The 9,223-nt window shown below is 41.2% G+C and overlaps 1 protein-coding gene across 1 annotated transcript in view; it reads left to right on the top strand.

Moving 5' to 3' along the window:
• FGD5 (FYVE, RhoGEF and PH domain containing 5) overlaps window positions 1-9,223 on the top strand; it is a gene marked incomplete in the record, with an annotated part of 91,149 nt that overhangs the window by 38,128 nt on the left and 43,798 nt on the right.

The following is a 9,223-nucleotide window of genomic DNA, read 5'->3' as shown; positions in this document are numbered from 1 at the left end:
CCTGTAAGCTCTTGTGTTGTAACCCTGTAAGCTCCCGTGTTGTCACCCTGTAAGCTCCTACCCAGGCATGGTTTATTGGAGTGATCCGTCCAGGGAAATGCCATGCAGCCATTGTTGAAATGAATGTAGGGAGAAGTAGCTACAGAGTTGCAGCAAAGGATGAAAACAAGTATTTGCTTTTTTTTTAAACGAAATGGCCATTGTTACTGCTACACAGCACACAAGTAAATGTTATTTACATTTTCTTAACCTTTAAAGACTGTCTGCAGGCTGGTGAATTGATTTGGAAGGGTGAGCAGTACCAGGTCTTTGCCATGGCCTCCCCTCCCTGTCCTTCCTATGGGCAGGAGACAAGAGCAGGACAATGCGGGCATTCTCGGCTGAATGGCACAGCGTGGGTGGCTGAGGTGCCATTGTGCTGCTGTGCTCTCAGACGGGCAGGTCACGTCTGAGGTGGATGTGCTTCCTGCCTTGGAATTGTGTCATCAGCGTGACCTGGGCCAGCTCTGGACGAGGGAAAGCTCTGTGACCTGAAAAGCCCTCATGCTGATGTTCACATCTTATGCCCCCCAATAGGGAGTCGGGGACCCAATAAAGAAAATTCATATTTGAAAATTTGTTTCTGCAGCAAATTAGGGAATAATACTTTACAAAGTTTAATTCCTCGGAGGACCAAAAAGGGGAAACCATAAAAAGTAGTGATACTCATTTTACATGTTAAAGCTGCCATTTCGATAATTGTGGTTCCTAGGCTGCGTACAATTTTTGTTGATTTTTCATGATCCTTTCCAGAGACCTGATTTATTAAAGCACTCCAAGGCTTGAGAGTATACAGTTTCATCAGTGAAGCTGGGTGATCCAGCAAACCTGGAACAGTTTCTTCAAAGTCATTTGCTATTTTCTAGCATCCCCGGCGGTAAGAATAATGAGGATTTTTAAATGTAAAAAGTGGTACATTTAAAAATCTTCATTATTTTAAATTTCCTGCCCGGTCCTGCCTACTTGCCCCACTGCCATCTCCTTCCCCTGCCCTTGTGCCCCCAATGTTCACACGCCGGGGATGCAGATGCCGGACAGCATCTGTGTAGCTTGGCAACGCCCGGTTGGCATCGACAAGGAAAGCTAATGCCGAGCCGCGGACATCTCCGGAGGACGCAGCAGGAACGTGGGAACAAGGTAGGACTTTGTAAACTCCCTGGCAATTCCAACCGGAGTGTGGCTCGTGGTTACTGCTTTTGGCACTGAAAATTAACCCAGAGCCACACTTGGGAATACCGCCAGGGAGGCTAGGAAATGTTTTAAGTCCTGGACCTAGACCAGATCCATTTCAGGTTTGCTGGATCACCCAGCTTCACTGATGAAAGTGTATTCTCTCCAGACTCGGAGAGCTTTAATAAATCAGGTCCTATGAGTGACATGTGAACAAACATACAAATGCTGTACACACAGCATCTCTTTTGTTCAATGGAGATGGGGGGAGGGAGAATGAGCAACCAGCACCCCGCTGTGCTTACCTACTTTAACTTGTATAGTGGTCGTTTCACATTGGCCATTCATAAACAACATTGGGCGACTGCTGTACACATGTCAGACTTGCGCCCGAAACAAGCACAACCGTTCAAATCAGGAGAGAATTATCTAACGTGTGTACATAGCCTAAGTTGAATCCTAAGGCAGCCAGACAAAAAGCATATAAAAGCAAAAACATATTCAGATGGATGTCATTAATGAATCATGTCCACACTTTTCACTTACAACAGGTCCTCTTTAAGCCATGTGTGTATGTATGACCATGTTGGAAACGTTAGACTGTAAGCTCCTTTGGTGCCAGAGATTGATACATTTTGTATAGCACTGCAGAAAATCTCAACTTTGTAAAAAAAAATTGAACTAAGTTAAAAAAAAGGATAGATGTGTAAAAATAAAATTTACAGTACATAGAAACCCAAAGTATTTTATTTGCTCTTTTTTAAAACATTAATTTTACCAATAATAGCATTTTTTAAATCTGTGCTTCATATACATTCTACACAGCAATCCCTGGAGGCTATAGAGTCCCCACATGCTGTTAGTAAAGTATGGGAGGTGTTCTGTGGTCCTGATCCAGGGTGCTGTTCCTCTTTGGATACAGTACACTACGGGTCTAATTAATGAAAGCTTTCCAAGACTGGAGATGATACTGTAGACTTTAATGGAGGTACCTGGGTGATCCAGCAAAGCTGGAATGGATTTCTTAAAAAACATTTGCTATTAGTTGGGAAAAGTTTTAAATCCTGGACCATATCCATTACAGGTTTACTGGATCACTCAGGTTCTCCCATGATAGTCTGTCTTCTCCAGTCTTGGACAGCATTATTAAATCAGGCCCTAAGTGTGAGTTTCCAGCATGCCATAAAAGCGTAATAATGGCAGGATCACCAGGTAAAAATAAAAGTAAAAAGAGAAGAGACGCAGCCACCGCCTCTAAGGACAAGTAAGCCGCAATATATTGCATTTTTGTTCTTGAGTTTGGATATACTTTAACACGGCTCGGTGGCTTGACGACAGCCTGTGCTTGTTGTTGCATGAAAGTGACAGCGAAGCCTCCACAAATTCTGCTTTATTACTTTCCTCCGCAGCGTAAAATAAGTTCAGCAAAGGTCAAATTGACCAAAAGAGGCTTTTATCTAGCTCTGGGGGATATGCGCTGGTTTGATCCAATCACCGCGCTGGGACGAGGAGATTGACGAGCGTTCATTCTAAAACTCCAAAGAGTCATAACAGAGCTGTAGAACTCAGCAGAGCCTGCAAGTCATAGGCACGAGGGTCCCTGTGCAGACGTAGAGCCAGAATATAGTGCCGCGTTGTTCTAGACCACCTGCTCGGAAGGGGGGTCAGGGGAAGGAAAAACGGGGGCATTCTCAACGCTAAGTGCCAATCTGACATCTTTATCAAAGGCGAGCTGATCTGTACGGAATAGTGAGCAGAATTTAGAGCATGACAGTGCTGGCAATTATTGGATTTCTATAAATAGTGCGGCTGGTTTTAATTGACGAGGACAAACAGTCGCTTTTACGCATTTGTTACAGTCGGCCGGCTAACTAATCCTATAAATTCTGCGAACAATCCTATAATGATTCGCTAACCGTCCTTGTAATTTCCCTAACCACTTTTATTCCTGTCCTGTCAGCTTCATTGCCTGCTAAGGTAATCAGTTCTCCGAGGGATGGTTTGCAAGCGACGTGCTGCTGTCCTTTAAGACGTCTCTCAATTACAGGATACAAAAAAAAGTTTACGCGTTTTACCTAAATCCTAAATTTACTTATAACATGTCTCCTTTGGAAATTGTACACTCTGTTATAGGTTGATTTTTTTAATTCAATTCATTAAAATCAACTACAAGTATTTGACAACACATCCACTTGTTTAATGATTCTTTTTAAAAAATTTAATTAAAAAAGAAAATCTTGCTAGAGCAGTTGACTGAAAAACTGATCACTTAGATTGTAAATTTTGTTTTATTCCTCGATTGTAAGCTCCTTGGGGCAGGACCCTCTCCTCCTCTCACTTTGGCATTTCGGCAAACACAAATATAAATATATTCATTTCATGCAACAAAATCAGAAATATTTACACATAAACGCCTAACATATGCTAAGCAAGACCAAGAAGCACAAACCCTATTTCAAAAATTGAATCCATATACCAAAATCTAAGGAGTTTGTACAGAAAAAGAAAGTATGCTGAAAGAACACCTGATGTTCCTCCACTCATCCAGACCTCCTTTGTCATTCTCCCCTTTTCAAGACCCCAAATTTTCCCCACCGTGTGCAGAATATCATTCTTAGCAAATGTTTGCAGTTCTTGACTAGATACATTCCAGATTTTCTGTGTCACCCAGCTTTACTGATGAAACTGTATCCTCTGTAGCCTTGGAGAGCTTTAATAAATCAGGGCCATTGTTTGTATTTGTCTGTCATTTGCAACTCCTATTTAATGTATGTAGCGTAATAGGTTGGCGCTATATTATTAGATTTTAATAATAATCAGAAATAATCACTAAAAAAGTACCTTTTTGACCCATTTGACTTTTTTGTCTGATTGATCATCTTATTGATAAGAAATAGTGCATGGCTATCTTTATAAGGGAAAGAGGTTGGAGAGGTCATGCTGTGTTTTACCAATTAACTGACCACACCAAGTGGCTCTGCCCCACTATGGCAGTCTGGTATGATTTTGCAAATAATGTGCACTGTGTTAGGAAATCCATTCATTTCATTGGAATGTGCCGTGCTTTGTGCTGCAGTGCGTTGGCAAGTTGAAAGTGGGATAATGAATGGCAAGCCAGCACCCCAATGCATGCGTTTCCCTAAAGAAATGCGTATGTTCTCCAACAGAAACATTCCCCATCTCCTAAGTGTATAATAACATCACATAATCAACCCGGTAGTTAAACTGGAACTAGATCTAAAACCTTAAAAATTGTCACCAGCCAGGTCCTTTATTGCAGAAGGGACTCACTTACTTGTCCTCACTTACCTGTCCTCGCTCCAATGCAGGCACCTCCATCCCCACCCGATCTTCTTCCTGGAGTCAGGTCTTCTGCTATTTTGATTGGCAAGACTGGGATGGCGTATTCATTCAGACTAGGCATTTCCCCGGCAGCGTTTCTTCAAGGGAAGAAAGTAAACAAGCAGATAGGTATGTGTTATTGCAGAATGGAATCACCTGTCTATTTCTGCAATAAAGGCCTACCTGCTTGCTGAGTTTCAAAGCAGAACTATAGAAACTGGTCACTAAAATCTCGTTAAAGCTTTATCATGTAAAAGATGTTTCAGTCTGTTTAAATTTGCAAGTTTTCGTTAAATTAATATCTGGTGAAGGTCCTGGTTATAAAACCTCCTGACTTCCAACTGCATTTCTGCATTGCTGCACCATCACATGTACTCATTCTGGTGACTACAAGCAGTTGTGCCATCACACATTACACGGGCATGGTCCACTATTGTCACTATCAGAAGGATGGCACAAAGCAATGATGGGCAGCTGACAGAGCAGGGAGTGCATATAGACAGGAAGTGGCTTAAAAAAGGGCTCTGGAAATGGTGTTCTCAGAATACCAGGTTACTAGCAGTGAGTGGATAAGTTATTGAATCAATGCATGTATAATAGCATGATTCCTGAGCAGGTGGGCTGTGTATTTTTATAATTCTGAGTCTTTATTTTTGGTTTTAACTGGATTTTATCACACTACACAGAAAAAGAATCTAGCTCAACACCTGCATCACAGGGCCACTTGGGATTTCACAAAAGAAATAAAAATCTTTTCATTGTCTCTCTATCTATTTAATAAAGACACATTGCCTTATCAGCCTTTTTTTTTGTGGAGGAGGGGTCGGAGGTCACACCTGCACTGCGCCTAACATATTCCAATGAGCACCGGGCGCTCAGTCAGGAATAAAGACAGATGAATTGTGTCAGTTTAATATTCACAGCCCCCCACCTCACATTCCACATCAGCCACAGGAACAATGTACTACAGGAAACAGTGTGACATCCTGAGAACTTCAGTGTTCACGTGATCTTCCTGCTGCACCGCCAACAGAGAGGCGAAGACTATGGGGGACGTTTATACAAATCACACGCTGAAAACGGGAACCGTTCCAGGGTTTTATCAAAGATTCCTAATTTGGGTCTTTTTCTTGCAAAATAGTCTAAAGTATGCAACCATGTAATGAAATGCATATAGTCATGTGGGTCCAAAAAATTGTCTCGTTGTCTCTTTAACTGTACATCTGCCCAAAGGTTTTTAATTTAGTTTTCCATTTGGTGTAGATGGATGCCAACTCCAATCTGGTTTTAACTGCAGAGACTCTCCTATGTTCTCACTAGTACATTGTTTCCCGATGTTTATATATGGAAAATGCATGATATGCTTTGGTGCCGTGAATTGGTGCATTTGTAGTACTGTAGCACAACATATAGTGATGCGCTGACATGCATTGTTCTTATCTTTTAAAACTACAGCATGCACGATTTTTGGGAGACAAGGACAAAACGTTGTCACTTTTTAAGAGGAATTGCCTGAACAATGATGGATCTTCATGCATATCCCCCACATATTTTTCATTTGAAGCCACTCCCCTCCATTCCTCTTTCTTTCTCAGCTGTCTCTTTTTTTGGTCTGCTACATGGACTTCTATAAAAATAAGTACCTACCTTTGCTTCTGAAATAGCTTTGAAATGTTGTGCTCATCTTGAACACCATACTGCTGCCCCATGTCAGATCCCATATCATCATATTCTTCCTAATGGAGCATGCAATGGTGGTATTTTGATTGGACTTCCCATCATCAGGAGTTGTTCTAGACACCTGCCTGACTTTTCTCTGCCCGTACGTAGGATCAACATCACATTATTTGCTTTTATTAAAAGCCCCCTGATGGTGCAGTGGCATCACCAACCTTACACAACCTTGCAAAAAAACGAGATCAGCCATTGCCATGTCACGTGTTGGTACCCCAGAAGGCTGCAGGTTTGCACCTGTCAATAATGATCACATGTAATTGGGGGCTTTGCAAGATGTGTTTCCTCTAAATTTTATACAATATTCCTATTTCTTACCTCAGAATGTTAGGAGGTTTTCTTTATGGCAAGATCACAATATAAAGCTGATTTTTTTTTAATGTGTAAACATTTTTTGTCTGAGATTGGGCTTACATCTAATTTGGTCGTCAGTCCCCAAGTTTGTCCAAGAACAAATGTCAGAACGGGTTCTTAATTCCAAAATTTCCAACACAGCCTATTTTACCCTTAACCACACACTCCTCGCCCAGGAATAATTGGAGCAACCCTGCTAAAACTAGTTCATGGGGGCTCAATCAGAAAGATGCCCTTTACATTGGGGTCAGGTCAAGGCGTGCCTTCCTTATAGCCCAGAAGATCCCTAGCATCCTGACACTGCAAAGTGGCATTGACTCTGGAACTATGCAGGCACCATCGAATGGGAGGTAAAAATGATTAGGAAAACCCCTAGCAAACCTCTAGGAAAACATTGGATAAGCATGGCTGTTCTGATGTCTTAATTTTTGCTAGAATTTTGTATCTGTGCTCTTCTCCCACTTTGCAATGTCTTGTCTTTCAAAGTATATTGTGAGTTAAAAAAGCACCTTGTAGTTTCCATCTGAAGTCCTTGTGTCAAAGTGACAATGCACAGAAAATGGGCAAAGTGTTGTCCCACTATAACCCAAACAATGACCTTAATGGCATGATTCGGACTATTTAAAAAAAGCTGTAAACAAAAAGCAATAAAGATATTGGATTTGCATCTACTTTAAAAAATCCAGAAAAAAAGTCCATTCCAACACAATATCCAGGAGAGCTTCCCAAATCCAGCGCTTCTAACATCTCAATTTCAGAGAGACTTTCCCAATTTTGTACCTGCACCCCTCTTCACCCCCCTGTGGTTTCTTGTCTTTCAAAGAGCTCTTTAGCTCTCAATACCTGCTGCTTGACGGCTTGCACTCTGCCTGTATCATTCTTCAGATCAGCAGGCTGTAAGTTAGGCTTTTTCATGCAGATAAAACATCTTTAAGTGCTCGGCACCCAGCTGCTCCCTGGAGGAGCCTGTCAGCTGTTTCATTTTGTGTTTCTTGATGGCTTATGGATTTCTTCAGCAAATTAGATGCTATATAGACATTCACCTAACCTTCACTGAACTAGGAGTGTCAAGAGCACAACCAAAATGAGGAAAAAGTGGAAGCGTGGTATGAAAACAGAGATAACCTTATGTACTTAGCTTTTATATTCACTTTTCATCCCGATATTTTGATACAAATGTACTTGAAAACCTTTGTTGTATTTATTCCTGTTGTGTAAAAAAGCAGGTGAAGCTTCCTATAGCATAACGAGTTAAGTGGATGTCTGCATGTGAATGTGTAATTGCTATAGTAGTTATTCCTTGGTATTATAATAGCTTTATAAAGTGGCAGCATTTTCCTTGGTGATTTACAATTATAGAGACGTAGATGAAGCATACGTACAATAACGCAGACATGGGTAATATAGATATTATAATTACACGGCCTACTCTGTGGAAGGTACAAAGCAGAAGAAAAGCAGTTATATTGTTGACCAGCAAACTCTCATTTTTGCACAGTTGTGCAGGTTGCCTATTTGTACTGAATTTGCTGGAAGCTTCTTACAGTGTGCGTTGGAAGCTGCAGGAAGTCCAATAAAACCGGCTTTGTTCCAGGATGGTGGACATCCAGCATCACCCAGCCTCTCCTTCTCCGGCCTGACTGTCCCTGACCCCTGATCCTGTTTTCAGAAAGCTATGTACAGTACCAGTGGCAGACGTAGCCAACAGTGAGTCCTGAGTGCAGAACTGACATGGAACCTGCCCCCATCCCTGGTCCTGAGCCATCAACCGGTGGCACACTTTGCACCTCTTTATGTCCGCTCTTATACAGCACCCACCCAACAACCATCATCTGCCTGTTTTGCATGGAGATGTGCAGAGATAAAATAATAATGTCAATGTGTTGAAAAGAAGGTATTTATTGAACACAGATTATATGTCATTAGCATGTTCATGAAGGAGTGAACAAGGAATCAGGGAAAGCATATAAACAGAATAAACCCCATCTTTAAAATGAATGTAGAGTGGTTGAGTTGTTCTGCTTATGAATATTTTATGTATTTTTACAGCCAGCAGATGGCTCTCTTGGCTCCTTTTTACATGATTGACTGCTTCCCCTCACCTCTTGTAGCAAAAAGATAATTGTTTATAGACCTAAATAACTGAAGTTGAAGTTTGTTTACACCATGAGTCATGGCCATGTTTAAAAAGAGGTAATGTTGAAAACTCATACTTAGAATATGATGGCAGGTAATATAGATAGATAGAAAGATAGATAGATAGATAGATAGATAGATAGATAGATAGATAGATAGATAGATAGATAGATAGATCTCAGTCTGTGAGGTTCTGTACTGATCATTAGAGTAGACTGCTGCAATATTTCATGAAAAGAGCTGAAAAGAAAAATGTGCGACAACCCAAAGCCACTTTATGGCTGCAATCACCATTGTACCCCAAAACCCACCCTTGCTCTGACCATTAAATAAAGACCAGTTATCCATCATTAAAGCTTGACCAGTCTTGTTGTTACCTCTCATTGTGAATACCTTATGCCACTAAAGTTTTCTGGAGCTTGAAAAGACCCTGCCACTCAAAAGTCAA

Source organism: Pyxicephalus adspersus, chromosome 8, assembly GCF_032062135.1.
Source record: "Pyxicephalus adspersus chromosome 8, UCB_Pads_2.0, whole genome shotgun sequence".
NCBI lineage: Eukaryota > Metazoa > Chordata > Amphibia > Anura > Pyxicephalidae > Pyxicephalus > Pyxicephalus adspersus.
This window is presented reverse-complemented; position numbering and strand designations above follow the sequence as displayed.